The sequence below is a fragment of the Harmonia axyridis genome, chromosome 1 (genome assembly GCF_914767665.1).
Source record: "Harmonia axyridis chromosome 1, icHarAxyr1.1, whole genome shotgun sequence".
In the NCBI taxonomy this organism is placed as follows: domain Eukaryota; kingdom Metazoa; phylum Arthropoda; class Insecta; order Coleoptera; family Coccinellidae; genus Harmonia; species Harmonia axyridis.
In genome coordinates, this window is record NC_059501.1 from 64,968,656 (window position 1) to 64,991,380 (window position 22,725).

The 22,725-nt window shown below is 34.8% G+C and overlaps 1 protein-coding gene and 1 pseudogene across 1 annotated transcript in view; both read right to left on the bottom strand.

Annotated features, from left to right (window-relative positions):
• Positions 1-22,725, bottom strand: part of LOC123670873 — a 221,384-nt gene that overhangs the window by 52,307 nt on the left and 146,352 nt on the right. The gene's annotated exons all lie outside the window — the stretch shown is intronic.
• Positions 688-9,255, bottom strand: LOC123673642 (annotated as a pseudogene).

Genomic DNA, 22,725 nt, shown 5'->3' on the forward strand with positions numbered 1-22,725 from the left:
AAATTTGAAGAAGTGTTTTAAAGTTGCTTTCACCAGGAAGACGCAGCCACTAGCTTTCGATTATCACATTGGTGGTGATTTTATTGCGACTGGAGATCACTTTCGTGACCTGGGAGTTTGGTTTGACAGTGAGTTGAGTTTTGTTCCACATGTTGAGGATCTGTGTTCATCTGCCTGTAGGTCTTTGGGTTTTCTGTTCAGGAGCTTCCGTGAGCTAGACGATCTATCTGCTCTCAGAAGTGTCTACTTTTCCCTTGTTCTCAGTAGGTTGGAGTACGCTAACATGATTTGGTTTCCAATTTATGCAACGCATCTTACTCCCATTGAGCGAGTTCAGAGGAAGTTCCTGAAATACGTCGTTTATAGGAGGACAGGCATATATCCGGAGCGAGATGTTGATCTTTCTGGCATAATGGAAGAGCTGAAGCTTTCAACTTTATTTGAGCGGCAGGTTCAGCAGTGCGCGAGATTCGCCCAAAAACTCTTAGGTGGAAGGATTGACTGCCCATTTCTGCTCTCTCGGATGGCAGCCAGAAGTTCTCCAACATTTAGTCTACCCACGCCTCGGACCAACATACTCCAGCGGGCACCAGTGTATAGGCTTTATGATTGTGCTAACAAAGTCAATATAAGTCTATTGTAGTTGTTTATTTTAAGTTTTTTTTTCACTTCTTTGTATCTGTCATTTTTTCGAGTACTTGCCATTTCGTTTAGTTTTTTAGGAAATTCACATGTATTTTCTTTAAGTTGATGTAATTTGTTACCCTGTTACTGGGAAATTTCCTGTTGGGTAAATAAAGTTATTATTATTATTATTAATAGGTATATCCTCCCCCCAGCGCCTCTTTGGAGGCTTTTCAAAGAGGCCTACGGCGTGTATCGGAGATCGTTGGCGGATGGTTGAATCCGTCGACGTCCTGCGACGCTCCGATGTCGCCAAGCAAGCGTAGACCTCCTCCTCCGACGCGACCATCTGCGTAGCTTCTCCGCCGGCGCCTACGGCGCTTATTGGTGGTTGCAAATATTTGTAAATAGTGTACATAGTGTTCTAGTGTTCAAAAAACCAAAAAAAAAAAAAGAGTTGCTCGTAGTTGTTTAGTGATGATTTGATGATTAAGGAGGAAGCCTTGGCAAAAAGGGACTCATCTGTTTGGCATCATGTTATTGTTCAACCCAGTTTTATGATGGTATGGTCGGTGTTCCTTACCCTATTGACTATGACAAGAAATAATTATTCTTTCTGCTTGTACCGAGATAGTTTGTGAGATGGCTGATAAAAGTGAGTATTTCAACACCTTGCCCATGGATTTCCAGAAGAGATATTTAGAGAAGATAAAAGGAAGTAATGGATGTGATCCTTATTTATTGAAATTTGAGGATTGTATAGATGTTGTGAAGGACTTTCCTAAAGTTTCAATGTACGACATTATTAACTATTTTGTATATAAGCAGAGTGCATACACAGGAGAAGACTTCAAAGCCTATAAAAGTTTGGATTCATACAATATGTTCATAAGTAAATGGATTTGAAGGATTGGAGTAAAGCTTGAGAAGGATACTGAAAATTTATTGATCATTACCCAAGTAAGTAACCATCCTGTGTTACTTGAAATTAAGCAGTTGGTTTTCCACCAAATCATCTTATCTTCACCCCCAATATGAAAATATAATGAACTTGAAAGAAATCAACATTCAGCAGCCTACTACCACAGCCAAACCTCAGTAGTATAGTCAAAAAATAAATTAGCCAAGTACCTCAGTTGAAAGTGCGAAAGTCTTATCAACTTTGGAATTTCTTTAATTGTATCATATTATTTTTTATATGTTGCTCCCGCTGAGAGTCAGATAAACATAGAATACAACTTTTTTTGCTGACACTTTTTTTTTTATTTTTTAAGTGATGCACTGACGAGGGCTGAATTTACCACCACTTAACTCATGGGTGATAGCAAAAAAGGATGGCGAAATTGAGTCATATGTGTCGCACAGAGTAGACGTGTGTATATTCTGTTCCTTGAAATCTTACCTCAAAACAGTAGTTTCAGTAAATTATTACTAACAGCTTCTAGTCGATTAATAATCATAGAATTATTTATTAAAATCCATAAAATGCCGTTTACGAAAGGGCAGAAAGATGAAATTAAACAATGTATATTGGATTGTTTTTCCGATAAGGATTTTATGTCGAAGTTGGTAGAAAAAGTAACAGATGTAGTCAAGACAACAATAAATACACACCTGGAGAGTATAGAATGTAAGGTTAGTGAACTTAAAAACAAAGTCTTATCTCAAGAGGAAGAAATTTCAAGTATGAAAACGTCAATAAATAACTTGGAACAAGAGAGTAAATTGAAAAATTTAAGGATGTATGGTCTTGAGGAACAGCCGAAGGAAATCTTGAAAGACAAAGTACATGAGCCTGCTTGATCTCCATAAACCTCTCTTCTGCTTCTCTCCTACGCTGACGATCTTTCACCTTATCAGGGTGGTAAACCCTGCTTAACGAACGAAACTTTGCTGAAATTTCAGATTGAGAGGCATTGGCTCTAAGACCAAGAATTTGGTATGCTTCATGTTCTTTTCTCGGATCGGTAAGTTCCATAACTTGCTTCCATATTTCATACCATCCGTGGTGTTGCGCATATTGGTACACATCGATTAGAGCCTGTTTGAAATCAGTCCATAAAGGTGATGAGAAAAAGTGGTGAATAGTGTAATATATTGTGTGCGCATGCTTGATTAAGTATCTAGGTTTCCACATGCGTTTATAAGTTCAGTATTCGGAAAGATTTGATGTTAGTAGTCGAGATTGAGAAATTGCATATCGAATAAATGTGTGAATCACCAAACGTTGTTTTCTTATGGACATGACAATAATCTGGCGACGAGGATTATGGTAAAAATTGTTGGATTGCTTATTCCGGCTTATGAATTTTGAAGAGTATGTCGGACGCAGATGGTGCTGCAAGTTCTCAGCCTAGTTCCAGAGGAAGAAGTCCATCCAGTGAAGTGAGAGTGAGCTGGGTGTACGAACTTAATAAACAAGAACTAATTGAAAAACTAAAAACGTATAACGTTACTGTGAGTGAAACTGATAGTGTTGATAACTTACGAAAAACGCTCGTCAAAAAACTTCTTGGAAAAAACGAAACTTTCACAAAGAAGGAACTATACAGGTACGACATGTCCGACTTTAATAAAATAAGTTTTACCCTAAACAAAGACAATTGGGAAGTTTTTGTCGAAAGACTAGAATTAATTTTCGAGTGTCAGTGTATTCCGCCGGAAAGACAAAGTGCAGAACTGTTAACAAGGGTTTGTCAAGAGACTTTCATGTTGTTTCGCAATTTAACTTCACCAAAAAAGGCCAAAGATCTTTCCTACTCTGATTTAGTTAATATCATGAACTCTCATCTTCATCCAAAGCCTTCAGAAATTTCCGAAAGAAATAAATTCTACGCCACGAAACAATTACCTTCGGAATCGATACACGCATTCCTTACAAAATTGAAAGAAAGATCTTTTTATTGTAATTTCAAGGACCTTGATATTGCTCTTCGTGATCAATTCGTATTTGGACTTATAAATCACGAAACAAAAGTGGAATTATTTCGTCAAGAAAATCTAACATTTCAAAGTGCGGTGAAGATAGCGGAGGATCGAGAAGCAGCTATAAAAAATTCCTTATCAATGAAGCCCGCATATGCTGTGTCTGAAGATACAATTTTTTACATGAATAAGGCTGGTTCAAAATATTCCAATCATCAACAATACAGAGGAAGGGGAAGCGGAAACGCAGAAGGAAAATTCAAATCTTCGCAACCAAACAACGCAGCCGCGGCTTCCACTTCCAAAGACCAGAGCCAGAAACTCATCAGCGACAATAGACAAAGACAACACGATAACAGGAGCAGCTACAGACGAGAAGACAGAAACGGCAGCCGTAGGTCGAATGTGTCAAACAATTCTCAGGTACATATAACCTCAAAAACGCGTAATAATAATAATTGTATAGTAATGATAATTGATTATATAATGTATAATAATAACTCTATTAATTAATTGTTTCTATATTACACAATAAAAAATAAAAATAAAATTTATGATTGTAAATTATTATATTGGAATCATATTGTTAAATTGATTTTGATCGTATTTGTGAATTTTGAAAAATAACAGAAAAACAAAAATAACAAAATTATAAAATTTAAAAAATTAAAATATATGAATTCTTAGATTAAGATATAATTGTAATTTCTGATTAAATCAAATTGTACTTATTTAAATGGGGGAGATTGTAATATATTGTGTGCGCATGCTTGATTAAGTATCTAGGTTTCCACATGCGTTTATAAGTTCAGTATTCGGAAAGATTTGATGTTAGTAGTCGAGATTGAGAAATTGCATATCGAATAAATTTGTGAATCACCAAACGTTGTTTTCTTATGGACATGACAAATAGCTTCATGAATAGGAATTTCCTTGCCGTTGTCATCTATTATTTTACCGTTAAAATAAAATGATGATGACCATAGGGCGATGTAGAGCGTAGCGCAAAGGGCTAAGGTAGTGATTCTCTTGGTGAAGGTTTGTGGTTTTCTTGGTTTCCTTCTCCATTCTTTGGAGAACCAATTGAAGGCTTCAACTGCGCAGAACGTCACAATAATAAGCCATGTGCTGCTGTCATAAAAATACCATCTGGATATGTAGCTCAGATAGGAAACAAATATTGTTGGCCAAATTCCTCCTTGTTGGTGACCAATGTTACCGACTACCCAAAACACCTAGACAGGTACAGTCCAGTGCATGAAACTCCAATCTATTCCTCTAACTGCTTCTTCTGGTATTGCGATCATTACAAGTTTTCCCCAAAGATAGCCTACCATTAAAGCAGATATGAACCTCGTGAATGAACTAGGTGGTTTTTTATTATTTCTTATTCTGAAGGCTAAGTCCTTCATGTACTTTAGATCTTCGTTATATTCCTTAACATAATTCTTTAATATGGCGTCGACGAGTAAAGGTGTTACGGATGACAGTGTCCAGAATTCTCCAAAATGTGTTTATTGTAAGCGTTATATGGCAAAAATAACCGTGAAATGCGGTACTTGCCCTAAAGTATTTCACAATAGTTGTGGAACAAAATTTGGCAAATGTTGTGATCGAGATTTGATGGTTATTTCAGTGAGTGACAAGATCAGTGATGACCTGAAAACTACATCGGAATCAGACGTTACATTAAATCCGAAATCTCCAACTGTGATGAAAGATTTTTCATCACAAGATTTTCTGATGAGAATAATTTCAGAATTGGAAGGTAAAAATTCTATTTTGATTGAAAATGCCCAATTACTAAAATATAAGATTTCCATATTAGAGAGAGAAATCATAAAGAAGGATGAAATTATAACAGAACTCAACGTGAAATATAAAATATCAAGTAAAAAACACAGCGCTGACAACAACACGGCAAAAAAACATGCATGGAATAATCAAATTGATTTGAATGTATCTAATACTCCGGCACAAACAAATGAACCATCTGCGCAAACATCAAGCGCGAAGCAATTGTTGAATGAAAGCGACGTAAACAAGGGATTTCAGGTTATGAAAACAAAAACAATTGGAAAGGAAAGGAATGACAATGAAGATGACTGTAATTCACAAATTTCAAACAAGTTGAAAGATTCAAAAACTAAACATGAACATTTACAGAAGGAAGATGAATGGAAAGTAGTAGATAGGAAATATAAGAAGAAAATACGGGAGGCTCTAGTAACGGGAAATTTTTCAGGTGAAACGAATGTTGAAGGAGTTGAGAAGCTGAGGGCTTTTCATGTAACAAATCTAAAATCAACTACTACGGCGGATGAACTCAAAGTTTTCTTAGATAAAAACTTCACAGAGGTAAAGTGTGAGGCTTTAGTTTCGAAATTTCCGGAAGCTTATGCATCATTTAAAGTAATGTTACCAAGTAGAGAATACGAAAAAGCCATGGATGGAAAAAATTGGGCCAATAAAGCCAGTATACATCATTTTTTCCACCGAAAGTCAAGAGAAAATCAAAATCGATGATTGAGAAGGAGAACATAAAGATTATTTACCAGAATGTCCAATCAATTGGAAACTCGCATGTGATGTTGGAAAATTTTGCAAATTCTGAGAAAGCTCAAATTCTTATGATATCAGAACATTGGAAAACTGCAGAACAACTAGGGCAGTACAACATTCGGGGTTTTGGATTGGTGGATGCTTTCTGTAGGGATCAAGGTGAGCATGGTGGATGCGCCATATTTTGTAGGGAAAATATGCAATATAAAATAAGAACAGATATTTCTGAATTTAGTGAAAAATATATATTTGAATGCTCAGCAGTTGAAGTTGTTTCGGGGACAAAGAAATATATTTTCATTTGTATTTATCGTACACCAAATTCTGACATGAATAAATTCATATTTATTTTAAACAGAATGTTCAACAAGATTTTTCATGAAAATTTTTCGTATTTTATTGCGGGAGATTTCAATATCGACATCCTTAAGCCCAAAAATAGAGATAGTATGAATTTTCTATCAGTTGTAAGAAGTTTTGGAGGCTCTGTATTGATCAATGAACCAACGAGAATCACTCATCACTCGGAAACCTGTATCGATAACATAATAACCAATATTATTGATTGTCAAAGTAGAACGATTCAGTCTCATATTTCGGATCATTTAGCTTTGGTATCAGATGTGAAAACTCTATCAAATTTTCAGAAGTGTTCTAAGCAAGTTATAATGCGTCAGTTCAAGGAAGAGTCAATTGTCAATTTTCTTCATGATCTAAATAATGTCGACTGGAGTTTTTTGAAAGATGTCCCGCAGAATAACATTAACGAGATGTGGGATGGATTCTTTGATTGTTATAAGTCAGCGTTTGACAACCATTTTCCTCTAAAAAAAGTGGATATTAAAGAAAATAAGGTATTCTATGAGAGATCACCAAGAGCAACTGAATTGAAGAATCTTTTAGACAAAGTTTATACTGCAGCAATGAAGAATCCTTATATGAACAACCTTTATAAAACCATCAAAGGTGAGTACGATAGAGAACTGAAAAAATCTAGACGGGCTTACTTTGGTGAGAAAATAAGTAATTCAAAAAACAAATCGAAAACTGCATGGCAGATCATGAACAATTTGAGGGGAAAAACAAACTCAAATTCGAAAAAGATGATATCAGGTGATCCAAAGCAAGTTGCGAACGCTTTTAATGATTTTTTCCTCAAAGCAGCATCTAAATTAACGCAGAATATTCCGCAACTTCAACATTCCAAGAAAATCAAAAGATTTTCTAAGTCCTTCTTTATGTTCGAGATATCATCAGAGGAAATAATAAAAACAATAAATAGAATCAGAAATAAAAAAGCTTTTGGATATGATGGCATTCCACTTAACGTAATCCAAAGATCTGCAAGTATAATTGTTGAACCATTATGCTACATCATCAACCGATCTTTTACAGTGGGTATTTTTCCGGATGCTCTAAAAGTATCTATAATTAAACCTTTATTCAAAAAAGGCAACCACGAAGAAATAATAAATTATAGACCTATCAATCACTTGTCAACTTTTTCTAAGATCTTCGAAAAATTGTTGGCAGATAGAATGGTAAAGTTTTTCAGTAAATTTGGAATTTTCAACACATCACAACATGGATTCATCAAGAACAGAAGTACGGAGACAGCTATGTTTGAGCTTGTGGAGAGCATTGTGGGGGGTTTTGAGAGAGGTGAAACAACATGTGGGCTTTTTCTTGACCTGTCCAAAGCCTTTGATTGCGTCAAGCACGAAATTCTCTTGGATAAATTAGAAAGCTATGGTATCAGAGACAATCAACTGCTGCTGATCAAGAGTTATTTGGATAATCGTAGACAACGTGTTGCTTTGGAGATAGAAGCAGAAGTGATTGAATCGTGCGAGGAAATATCACGAGATGGAGTTCCTCAGGGTAGCATACTGGGACCTCTGCTATTTGTGATCTATGTCAATGACCTACCAGATAATGATATGAGCTCTCAAAATTTATATATGTATGTGGATGATACCAATAAAATTATTAAATCAAAAAATGTTGGACAACTTATATGCGATTCTAACAGAGAAATGCAGAGAATGGAATTGTGGTTCACTGAGAACCGGCACAAGTTGAATGTCGAAAAAACGGAATGTGTTTTTTTCACCACAGATAGATCAAATTTGACCATTCCAGAGAAGATAAATGTAGGAAGTTCAGAAATCTTGGTCAATAACTGTGTAAAGTTTTTGGGTGTGTGGCTGGATAGAAGTTTGAAGTGGAGTCAACACATTGAACATGTCTCAAATCGTCTAAGATCTGCTAATTACACGTTGAGAGTATTGAAATCTCAGGTTGATATCTCTATATTAAAAAATTTGTATTTTTCGAACTTCATATCCATAATAAATTATGGAATAATTATTTGGGGAGGTACCAATGGCCTTCAAGAATTATTTGTTTTACAGAAACAAGCTTTAAGAATAATGTTCAGCCTATCTTTCAGAGAATCCTGTCGAGGTGTTTTCAGATAGAACAAACTGATGACTGTTAGAGGTATATATATATATAGATGTTTATTATTTGTATGTAAGAATCCAAGTTATTTTGTGAATTTTGAAAACGTCAATAGAACTAGACAAAACTCACATTTCCTATACCCTTCTCATCATCTGAGTATCACGGAGTCTAATGTACCTTATATATGTTTGAAATTGTTTAATTTGTTACCTAGAAAATTTCATAATATGGAACCTAAATTATTCAAAAAAGAGATTCAATCACTTATTATTGAATGTGAACCCTATTCTATGAGAGAATTCGATTTTTTTTGTAAGAATATTTGATTTTGTTTTCTTTAACTGACGTATTTTTTTTCTTTGTACCAGATTCTATGTACAAGATTTCTGAAATAAATTTACTGTTATTGTTATAATTCGGAATCTTGGTTATATCTATTAACCATCCTATGCCGTAACCTCCAAAGGTGCTCCAGGTCAAGAAGGCTTGGGAATCCCGTTCCAAATAAAACAAGTGAAGACCGAATATTCCTCCGAAAAACCAACATGCGTAAGCCTTCACTGTTGTTTTCCTATTGGGAATTTTTTCTACATTTCTCCGGCAATTTGTTCTTCTTCTTAGCAACGTCGAAGTCTGTAAAGGTAATATAGATTTACATTTGGTTATTTCTACATTTTTGTTTAATTTTCAACGACTGCAATGAAAGATTGCCTTTATATTATCATTTACAAGCATTAAAATTCATTCCTCAATGGAATCGAGTCTTAAAAACGCAGAAATGAAGGTCAGTTTGCAATAAATCAATTCGACTTAAAGGTTTAAGTTTTATTTTGAAAAATATGTTGCACGATATATGTATAAACTCATTGAACTCTCATTAAACTTTATTAATCATCAAAAGTTTGAGTTTCACACAAAAAATCAACCAAGTGCCTATATATGTTGTATGAACTTCAGATTCTTAAAATATTCCTTGACCACCAAGATCTCCGGACTTGACATCGTTTCTTTGGTGTTATTTAAGGAAAACAATTATCAATTTGAAAATGATAGAAATATCTAATGCAGACCTTGGTGGCCACCGAATATTTTAATTTTCTCAATTTTACAGATTATCATAAATAGGCACCTGGTTGATTTGTCGTATGAAACTGAAATTTTTAATGATTTGTATAGTTTGATAACAAATAAATATATCATATGTTAAATATTTTCGAAAAGGAAAAAGAGTCAATTTTATTTGTCATAGAACTTTTTATGGTTTACATTTAGAAAAAAATGGAAAGTTGAGATCAAATACTGTTCAATACCAAACATCAAAACACTCTCGACAAAAAGTAAGAGATGTTTCAACAACCAAGAAAACATCAAAGTAATCATTAAAAACCACAAATCTGTAGCCAACCTATACTCCAAACTCAAGGATCCTATACCAAAAAACTGAAGAACTAATATAATTTACCAGATAAAATGTATAGACTGCAACCAAACATACGTGGGACAAACTTCACAGTGGTTAAAGAATAGGATCACACTTCATGGGAGTGATATCAAATTAAACAACCAAAGATGTGCTTTATCAATACATGCAAACGAGAACGATCACAGGATCAACTTGGATGAAGGGGAAGTTTTAGATGAAGAGAGGAATTACAAAAAGAGGACAATTCTAGAAATGGTACATATTGGAGAACAACCTAACCCAATAAACAAAAAGACCGATACTGATAACTTGAGCAATATCTATACATACCTTTTATCATTAAGTCGAGAACCCTTTTACGATGGCCCAATAGACGAATAAAAAATTTTGGACACCCCTTACATTGTAGTCGTGACGTTTCTATGATGTTTGACGTTGTTTTCTATGTTTCCCTTTTATATGTGATGTGACGCTCACATGTTTATCGGCGATATAAATATAAATTTATTTTCTGACAACAATATCACGGATGATTATCTTGACGTTCTCTCGGAGTTCAATTTTATTTCCACCGTGAACAGAAGTACTAGGGGCAACTCCTGTATTGATCACATTTTTTTAAAGACTATTGAAATGAGCATAAGCGATATTTGCAAGACCTATGTTGTGGAAACACACCTCACAGACCATCGTGCAACCGTTTTAACGTTAAATTTTGATGAGAGGATAGTAAATAATCTGAAACAGAAAAGGGCATTCAATAAAATCAGCATGAGGGGACTCAAACACTTTTTGAATAACTTTGATTGGACAAATTTTTACACGGGTTCTGATGTTCTTGAAATGACCAAATATTTCATTAAAACAATATCTGATGCAGTTGCGTCGAATACGGTCAAGATCGTTCAGAACAGAAAACTCGTTAAGAGAAAAAAATGGATTACACCTGGAATCATGAATTCGATTTCCCGCAGGGACCGGTTATATCAATTGTCGAAACAACAACCGAACGACAATATGTTGAGGCAAAATTTCGTATCATATAGAAATATTTTGAACCGTCTGATCAAGAAATCGAAAGATGCCTACCATAGGGAACAAATAGAAAAAAATAAAAGTTATTCGAAAAAGTTATGGGAAATCATAAACGAAGTTGGTCCAGTAAGTGGGGAAAAAAACGCGGTTACCATAAAAAAAGTATTTAACTCTACAGGTCGGCTAACTGAAAGTACTTTTGAAACAGCTGAAACTTTCGTTGAATTTTTTACGAATGTAGGTCCTAATATCAGAGCTCAAATAGTTAAACCTGAAACTGCGCCTCCAAAGAGAGTCATAAATGAACACTCCTTGTTTCTCAGCCCCACTAATGAGAAAGAAATATTAAATATAATTAGTTCTTTGAAAAACCATAAGTCACCTGGAGTAGATAATATAACCGCCGAGACACTGAAGGAGATATCCACTGAGATAGCTTCACCTCTTTCATTTCTTATGAACAAAATACTGGAAACAGGTATATGCCCCCCGGAGTTCAAGATCGCCATTATCAAGCCTGTATTCAAAAGAGGTGATAGGGAAATCGTGTCTAATTATCGACCCATATCTCTCATAACAAATTTTACTAAAATTTTCGAGAAGATAATTAAAGTGAGAATAGAGTCATTCATCAAAAAATATAATCTAAACTCAAAGAGGCAATACGGTTTCCAAGCTGGACTATCCTCGGAGGACGCCTTGTCTATGAATGTTAACCTATGAATTGACAAATGCATTACGGCAACGTTTCTGTACTTTCTAGATTAATTGTGATTTTTATGAGTAGAAGACCTTTTGTAGCTATACTTATCATCTTGAATAATTCTGTCTTGTCAGATGTAAGCATGAATTATTGTTTTTGCAACTTTCCAACTCTAACTTTGTAATTTGTGTGATTTTAGCATCCTGAAGAAGAACCGCATATTGATTCGAAATATAGATGAACAGACGATAGACTGTTGATCTTTTCAAATTGCCTAGATACCCAAACCACACCTCCTTACCTTATTCGGCAAATAATTTCTCTTACTGAATTATACAGAAATGGGTTTCTTTGATGACGTTGATTTAGCGTATGGTAGAACTGCGTCTGAACAGATGAGACTATGGGATCATTTGAACACCAAATTAGCGAAGTTAGCTTGTAGAAGGAACTTCTTGCTCCATTGCAGAACGACCGGTATTTTACCCAGACATATCGTCCAAAACATCACATGTTTGACCAACCTCTTATCAGATGATGCCGAAAACAACAGAAAGGTCAGTCTTTTTAACAAAAAAATATCTACCAGAATTCTAAACATGGAGATTTCCTTCACTATAAAGAAAATCAATAATTTTTCTTCCACTTTGGAATACCTGAAAACTGAATTGTTGGTACTCGTTCCAACTAACATCCTTGAACGATTTTACATTTCACAGAACCGATCATACAAGAAAGTGTTTTCCAACAACAAGAAGCTTCTTGAAAAAAAGTTCCTTGCACTAAAGAAACGAAAAAATCCAGTCCATCCAAATCAGAGATGAATGGCTTTGCAATCTCACTACTACACAGATTCCCACAGAAGTTAAGGTTATCTTGAGTCTGGGACCAAAATTTGGTGTGGCTCCCCTTCCTGTTGAAGACATACCAATCAAGAATTTTGTAGCGGACGTAGAGAACATAATCAGCTTGGCTCCTATCACTAGGCAGAATATCTTGAGAGCTAAATGCACTAATGCTATAACCAACTTCGTGCACAATTCACAGATGGCACATAACTTTGAACATTACCTTTTGATCAATGCTAGAAGATTTGTCAAGACACATGATGACTTAGTTATCACTCCTGCTGACAAAGGTAACATCACAGTGGTACTTTCCACAGAACAGTATGAACAAAAAATGGTACGCAGACAAGGTACTGCGAATGCGTACCCAGGAAACTGGCCCCACGGCCAACAGCAACTAGATTGACAGATGAACAGATAGCCCTGCGTCCGTGTGCAAGATGCACCAGAGAGAGGGAAGCCACGCAGCGGAGAGAGGAGAGATCACGCCATACTAAAAAAACAATGAGATAAGAGAAAAATATAACAGAATTAAAAAGAAGATACCGTTGTTTATGTTCCCTAATCCTATAAACTGTGTAAAACAATAACCTAACCCGATATTTTAAACATTATATTCAGGACTAGTAGACTGGTTTTTAATCTGTAAATGTCGATGAAACCGAATAGTGCATAATAAGTCAGTCAACCAGATCGAGGTCGCATGCATCCAAGATACTAGCCCCACGGCCAACCCCTTCAAATGAAGCAAGAGTGACAGATAATTAGATAGCTCTGCACCCTTGCATGAGATGCCATGACCACTACCAGAGAAAACAGCGGAGAGAAGGGAGGCCGCGCCTTAGGTGAAGCGTAGTTGACAATATTACCGAGATTAAAAAAATAAGGTTGCAACTTCACAACTCCATAGTCTTCTCACCCCTTTTGAAAAAGCGACTGAAGGAATAAGTGGTGACTGGTGACAATTATGCATTGATCCGATTGCAGGCATTGCTTTCACAAGGAATGCATAGACAGGTGCTCCAGTTCTTCCAAATGTTGTCCGATGTGTAGGACAACTTTAATTTTTGAAGGTACCCTCACTATCTTTGACACAAATTGGCAGAATGTGAATATACATCGTTTCGACAAAATGGATAGCGATGACGAAGATGATGAAAAAAATGATCTGCAGTCGATGTGGTCTGATTGGGACGAAGACAAGGTACTACGAATGTGCTGAAACCAGATCGAGGTCGCATGCATCCAGGACGCAGGATCAAAATTGGAGAAGCTACCTGGACCCTCAAGGCTTAGCAAGGAAGCCATTCACCCTTCGTTGAATTGGAACAGGGATTATATGGCAATGGCTATCTGCTAGATGATTGTGTTTATTCATGCAAGCCTTTTCTGGTTCCACCCACTAAACCCTCAAAATGAAACAGAAACAAAATAACCCAACCCAAGAGTTATAATAGCTTATCGATTTGGTGCATCACACCCCACATAAAATGGAAAATACTCTTGGAGAGCATGCTTTGGTCATAATGTGATTCTGTGTGTTTATAATACAAACTTTATTATTTACAAAATAAATATAATCTTATTTACAAAAAATCATTTCAACAATTAAATAATTTGAATACAACTTAATAATGTTTGTATTCAGGTTTCAATGCCCACATGAATTTGTTGGGGCCCTTCATATTAGATATGCACAGTTCATGCAAAAAATTTTTGAGATGCACTACCGGCTGGTTCGTTAAGCGCACCAAATCTGTTATTTTATAAAATTCATGATTTTCAAAAAGACCAAAAAATATTTCCACCACTTCATTATCTTCTTTTTTCAACAATTTTTCCTTGGTCTCCTTGTTTCAACTCCTATTGGCTTATTCAATGGTAAGAATTTGTTGACATGCCGTTTTAATAATATAGTAGTCCTTTCGAGCTCTTGTGCCTTTATCATTTTTTTAGCTGCCTTATTCAAAAACTTTTCATCAGTACGAGGTTACATTTCCAATTTATGCCTTACGCGACCTTCTATGGAAATACCAACTTGATTTTCTATTAGGGGTAATATCACCTGGTTCAAGTTACGTGCCCTTTTCATTGGAATAATACTAGGTATTTCTTCCTTATGTATGCACAGTTCATGCAAAATTTTTTTGAGATGCTCTACACTCTACCAATTTTTTTGCATTATTTCCAGTCTTTGAGAGAGAAAGAATATCTCAAAATTTGTACTGAATAAACTGAATTCAAATTTTAATTTCAGAGTTTCACTCGCTTGATGAAATATTATGTTCAACGAACGTGAGATGTTCTTTATTCTGCTGGTGCCAATATGTGAATAGAATTATAAATGTTGTGATATGTCAATTAATTTATCTTTGTGAATAATTCAGACAATGAGAGGAATACACACTAGTTTGCAAGTTCGGTTGAATAGATTTTTCCCAATCGATGACCGCAAAAACTCACCACTCCCAATGAAAAAAAAAATGTAGCAAATGCGGTTGGGATTAGGGTAGAAAGAGATTGACTGATTATGTATGTAGAAAATGCACAAATGGAGCAAACATGTTTCTGATGCTAGCTTCTCACAGTGCATATCATACCCAATTGAAGATTCTGACTGAATATAGTTATGTGAGGATATTGATGTACCGCCATGCAAGTTTTTAACATTGTTTAATTTTTTTTCGATACTTCTGTTCGTGTGAACAAACTCATTTCGACATAATTTTGTATTCTGATTTTTTCCTAGATATGAATAATAAATTATTAGTTTTTGAATCTCTTTTTGTCCGTTTCGATAGAACACATCCATTTAGAGATAACTCAATATCTTTTTTGGTATGAGATATTTTAAATTGATTGGAATTAAGCTTTTTGGAAAGAATTTAACTGAACTAATTCATGATCTAGAATCATCCTCGTAATAGAAATGTTTCTTCACTTTTCCTGAGAAACATGGGAATAATTTTTTCAGATTGAACACACAAAATCTTCGATAATAATTTTTTTCTTCTTGTTTTTATTTCGGTTGATAGTGGTCACTAACAACCAAAATAAAAACCAAAATTGAATTACTTTCAATTGTGAAGTTATTTTGACCACATAATTTCAAATCGATTCCTTAATCGTTTCACAGAAGAAGAGGAGTGATAATCTTTGACTTTCTCCCCTTCTTGGCATCTGAATGAATGAATGAATGTGGAATAGCAGCAATCAAATTGAAAAATTTTGTTTGAAGAGTAAGCTTAAGAATGAACAGAGGAGAGAAAAGATTATTCCTTGGAAATAAAGAATAAGATGTGTTAGTCCTGATTCAAATTACAGACAAAATGCTTTCCAACCGGACATGGCCAAAAATGAAATGGAGGATAAGAAAATAAATTTCCTTCAAAAGCTACGAAACAGAATTTCGGGAGATTCAACCATAGAAGAAAAAGAGAGAAAGACTAGAGGACAGCATGATGATGTATTGTGGAGGGAATATCGATAGGATTACCTTACATCTTCAAATTTCGTAGCAGTCGTGAAAAAAATAAGGACACACCCCGCCATAATTTGGTGAAATGCCTTCTTTATAAAAAACCATTAAACACTCCGGGAGTGTTATATGGAAAGATGAATGAAAATAGGACTGTTGTTATACAGGGTGTTTCCTAAACATGCGGCAAAAATTCAGGGGGTTGTTCCTTGGACTATTTTAAGCATGTTTTGTCCTTGGATGATTTTTGAAAAACCTCTTTGTTTCGAAGATACAGGGCGAACAACATTTTTCATATTTTTAAAATTAATAATAGTTTAAATAAAAATGCGTACCGCACTGTGTTTACTTAGTAGGTACAATTTATTTTTAAATTTGTTTAACAACATTCCAATTACTAAAAACGGCCAGTTTTTTGACTAAAAATTGATAAGTGCAGATGGTAAAGGAATACAGATTAAACACGTTTTCATTTGAATTCGTTTTGTGATGTATTAGCAATTAACATTTTATCTTTGACTATTATGAATCGCTATACAAACACCGAGATGACTGACATGCATTTCATTTATGGACTTGCTGATGGAAATTCATTAAAAGCTAGGAGGTTGTACATTGAACGATTTCCTGGGCGTAATATTCCTGACAGAAAATTGTTTCAAAATATTCATCAACGTCTGCATGAAACAGGCGCATTGAAAAAAATGGGGGGACCAGGAAAACCAAACACAGTAAGAACGGTGGAACTGGAAGAGAATGTGCTGGACATGATCGAAGAAGACCCTAGTACTTCTACTCGAAAAATTTCCAATACTTTGAATGTGAGTAATAAGACTGTTTGGAAAATTCTTAAAGACAATTTGTTATACCCATACCATATGCAACGCGTTCAGGCACTTATTCCTACTGATTTTCCCCCACGTATTGCATTTTGTCAATGGCTTTTAACCACATTAGTTCAAATTCCTCAATTACTGACGCTGATTCTTTTTACCGATGAAGCGAATTTCTCAAGAAATACAATAAGAAATGTTCATAACAACCATGTATGGGCCGACGAAAATCCACATGAGGTAATTGAAGATCGTTTTCAACATCAGTTCTCATTGAATGTTTGGGTTGGTATTGTGGGTGACTGCCTAATAGGGCCGATATTTTTACCAGAAAGACTTACCGGGGACGTGTATCGCAACTTTTTAGAACAAACGTTACCTCTGTTTTTGGAGGATGTACCATTGGCAATAAGACATGCAATGTGGTTTATGCACGATGGTGCACCAGCGCATTTTAGTTTGGTTGCTCGTGAGTTTTTAACATTAACATACGGAGATCGCTGGATTGGAAGAGGTGGACCTCATTTATGGCCTGCTCGTTCCCCGGACTTAAACCCCTTAGATTATTTCCTATGGGGCCATCTAAAATCATTAGTTTATACCACTCCAGTAGAAAATGTGGAAGACTTGCGAAATCGGATCATTGCTGGGTGTAACTTAATAAGAAATGATCCTGGTGTTTTTGAAAGGGTTCGGCAGTCAATGAGGAGAAGATTGGATGCTTGTATGCTGGCTAGAGGTGGTCATTTTCAACAGTTTTTGTAGGTTGAGTTGAATTTTCATGTAATTTTTCATAATAAAATGTTATTATCTGAAATTTTGTTTCCCCTATATCTTCGAAACAAATAGGTTTTTCAAAAATCATCAAAGGACAAAATATTCTTAGAATAGTCCAAGGAACAACCCCCTGCATTTTTGCCGCATGTTTAGGAAACACCCTGTATATGAAGCCACAAGCCACGCTGTGGCTTCATAATAGATCCCGATTTCCCATTCTTGGGTGCCTCGCCATATGGACTAGTTTTCTTCGCCAGTCGCCAACGACTCAATATTGAAATACATATTAAAAACCTATTGATAACTTTCCAATAACAAATTGAAACAAAAATTCTCAAATACGTTCTTTTTCAAACTAGGATCTTATTTCTAAATTATCATCAATCCAAAATTAAAATTATATTTTATCGAAAGTTGATATGTAATGAAATCTAGAATTAAGTTTCGAAAAGTTGAAATCTAATTGAGTGGCATGAAAAAAAGAAGTTTTGATTCATGGGAAGTGACAGCAGTGCCATAGACAAAATACAGGTAAAGAAGTAAAAGAAGAAGGTGGAAGGCGAGATCAAAATCCACGAGAGCAGGAAAAACATTAGAATAGTGGGCGTCGAGTAGAAATTTGAGAAAAAGGTGAATGGAGTTTTTTATCGAGATTTAAAGATTTAGAATCCGATTATTAATCTGCAACGATAATTTCCAAGACACTGATAATTGGCTGGGAAAAGTTCAAGTATTCAATAATAATTTCAAACTGCTGATACTTGTATTTTATTTGGAAAATGAAAGCAAAGACGATAGACTACAAGAGTACAAGAAAATCTATTAGTTTTCTGGATGATATTGCTGAAACAGAGAGTAATTGTTCAAACTTCATCATTAATTATTTTTCTAATGAATTAAATTGTTCATAATGAATAATCAATTAATAATTGACTGTTAAAAATGAATCCTTCAAAAAGTAATATTTCATGTTTATTTTAGCAGTGAAAAAAGTTTTTTTACTGTGACAAAATCTAAACATTTACGCATGAATAGGTATGCAGAAATGTCAAGTTTTCTCGACAGATGTACAAAAAATATGTTTTTTTTCTTCAATATTGATATAAAAAATGTTTAACCCGAAGCTCTTCACTTCATTGAGTAACTACATCGGTTTTATAAACATAAAAAACTAATAACTTCATCTCCCTCCACAATGGAAAAAATGATTAACAAATCAGGCATTTCAGAACAGATTGAGAAAGTCAGGGACTTAGATAGCGAGACTTCAAAACCTAAACCAGAAGAGACTGTAAAAAAGACTGTTGGCTCAAAACCTTCAACTTCGAATAGCCTATTTATGATACTTTCTCCCTACCTTAGACCTGCCTCCGGTAAAAGCGAACCGCAAACTAGCACTTACGCTCTCACTGCCTACCACATGGTAGGCATGGTACATCACATGGACGATTTAATGGGATGCAGTTTTTACTTTAAGAGACAAGAAGATGCATGGCATCCCTTTATCTCCCGATTATATTTCCGTATTTTGTTCATTATTCAGACCTTACGCGCTGAACTCAAGGCTGGAACCATCTCCCCACGCCAACTAAAGATTTCTGATCGAATTCTTGAGGAATTACCCTCCAGAAACGTTAAACATTCCAAAGGCACTCGTTGAATTATTTGAGTCGTTAGACCTAGGAAATCCTTCAAATACGCTTTTTGCTCAGATCACTCCTAAAATCTACGAATCTTCAGTTAAGAGCTGGCGACCTAATCGACTATGACGCACATAACGTCTTTCGATTGTCAGTCCCTTACATCCCCGGCATCCTCGGCTTTATTCAACAGCTAATCAATGCTTTACCTGCAGCTATTCCTGACTTTACAGTCTTTACACTTCCAAACTCCTTCGACCACACCGTCGAGAGAAGGAGCTACCTTGCTCCTACCTGGTATGATTCAGATACCCGAGACTAACCGTGAAATTGACACTAGCTTCAACATATGTACCAACGTCCAACACCTGTAGCTGGCTCAAGCTTCAGACACACTGACGAGTTCTGCTTCCTGAATCAAGATGACTCTTGGTTTGGCAATATCTCCCAGATAATGAGTACGAATAGCAACTATTTCGTTGGACCAACTACCTTAGCTCAATGCTCAGATGTGATCACCACTGCACCCCCTCGTTGTTTCAGAGTATATGAAAGGATCAACAAATGTACCAAGGTGACAACCCTATTCACAATTTGAATAGAGATTTTCACCCAACTGGAGTTTTTGAATCAGAGTATCAACACTCTACCACTGAGGTAAGTATTGCACCCACCGCTGCAATGATAGCAACTGGCACGAAAACAAACTGCCGTACAACCCTTCTCGGCCTAGGACACTTCTCCGAGCTTGGCACTGCGATAGTGACAAGATCCGGACCCTATTGGGCACACAATCCTGTTCACAGGATCACAGCTAAAGAAACCACTTATAAAGTGATTGTACTGTTATGGATATATACAAGCTGCGTTTACTTTTTGGTGATTTAATTTAAATTTTAAATGATTCGATCCAATAACTGAAAATTTGATACTATAATTCTTTAATTTCGTGCCGACTATTAATCTCAGGTTCAAATTCAATTTGATTATGAACCACCAGAGAGTAAGAGTCGGCACGGAACTAAAAAATATAGTATCAATTTTTCAATTATTGGATCGAATCATTTAAAATTTAAATTAAATAACCAAAAGTAAACGCAGCTTGTATATACGATCCATAACAATTGGCGCCCATCGCGAGTCTCAAATAGTCACAAAATTATTAATTAGCTTTTTAATTCGAATAAAATTCACACTCCATATAAATTATTTAATTTTGTTTTAAGTGATAAAAAGGTTTATTCCAGGAATTATAAACAAAATCTAAAGGGTAATTTGATATTTGTTGATATTTTCTGAATAAAAGAATGGATTCTCATACTTATTCGATGGAGTTAAGGGGGAAAAATAATAAAGAAAAAAGTATGGACAATGATGAAAAAGATAATCTAGAGAAAAATGAAGATGCAGGAATCCATTCAAATGAGGAGATGTTTCTACGAATCATGGCGAAGTTTTTAAGAATTTTCTAAGAGAACAAATGAACAAATGAAAAATATTAAAGAGACTATAGATGAACATGAATTCAAAAGATTAGGGGAAAAATGGGAGGTCAAAATAGAAAAGCAGAATGAAAGAATTGATGATGTAGAAAATAAATATATAGAATATTTGAAAATTTTGTAACTTAGAATCGACCGAATGCAACATATGTGGTATCAAAAGATGGGGAAAGAAGGAAGAAATCAACTAGATAATGATTGAAGGAGGAAGACTTACCTCAGGAGAGAAAATTGCGAAAGCATCATATTTGAAAAAATGCTGATTTCAAGAAAAAATTGAAAAACTATAAATAGCCGAAAAGAGTAGCAGCCATTCATTCAGTGAAAAACCATTGCAAAGAGCATATCACTTGAATCAAGATAGCAAAACTGAAACAATTGAAAATTTATAAACAAAAGTTATTTACGTAAATTGAAAGATAGCAGAAATAATCCAAATACGTACCTGCAATTAACCATTGTGTGAGGAAGTTACATAAAACATTTAATCAATCTCAAGAAAGAAGTTCCTTGGTTTCGAGTAAGAGTTTGAAGCAGTATTATATGGAAAATAATTCCAAACCCAAACAAATATATGAAGATTAAGGTTATAATCTGAGGTTAGAAGCATAGATGACAATATCATAGATCAAGATTGGCTGGTTAAATGAGGATGAAGAGTTAGATAAGTAATATTAGATTAGATTGATAGGAATTTAGTTATTAGATAAGAATTTTGAATAGATAGTGACTTTTAAAATATTATTTGAATTTTTAAATCAAACTGAATTTGAATTGAATCCACCTGAGAGTAAGAGTCGGCACGAAATTAAAAAAATATAGTATCAATTTTTCAGTTATTGGATCGAATCATTTAAAATTTAAATTGAATCACCAAAAAGTAAACACAGCTTGTATATACAATCCTTAACAGTACCTACTAATGAGACCAAAGCAACCTAAAGACTGAACTTCTGATAAACCCAACTTCAGACTGATAGATATAGGACTTGTATTAACCAAATTTGCTAGACTAACAAAATTGTTTGACTAGTCCATTCGAATGGATATGTTTTTGTTGTTTGTTTGTCCTTAAATTCAAGATATGTTTTACGCTTAATGTTTTGAATTTCGAGTTTCAACGTTCGGCCTGCAATGGGTTAAATCCCTTTAAATTCTGCTCTTCCCTATATGTACAACACTCTACCTTTTCCAATTGTAATTCAGAAAACTTAAAATGTAACTGGGAAAAGCAATTTAAATTGCAGACTATCGAATTTGTAAATCAGAATTCGTTGTTCAGAATGAAGAATTTGAAATTCCGAAAAAAGGCTTTATATTTAATAATGGCAATTTGTGATTCAGAATAGGAATATATGTATAATTCAGAAAAGGAGATACTGATTTTTGAAAATATCATCTTAATTTGGATTTGCTGATTCATATTTACGAAATTGCAATTCAAAATTGGTGAGATGTACTTGACAATAAATAAAAATGAATAGCCATATCTATGAATACCTGTGTTGCATATTATACATTCGGTACTATTCTGAATTACACATAACATTTTCTGAAATTGAATTTATAACTTCTGAAATACAATTATCCTTTCCGGATAATATAATTTGCTCTTTCTGAAATTCAATTTAAATTTCAGAATTCCAACTTCCTATTCGAAATTTCAATTAAACTTTGATTTTCTGAACTACAATTGGAAAAGGTTACTTTCATTTTCCGATTGGAGCACTTTTTATGTGAAAACTGGTATTTGAATTATATTCATTCAACAAGGATTCATAGAAGAGGCCCGAAAGATGTCACTGTATGTACTGACTTTTTATTCCGAACATTCCACAACTTTGGATTGTACAACCGATCAGCCAAAAATGTCCGAACCTGTCCACATCTACCCTATATTGATATCATC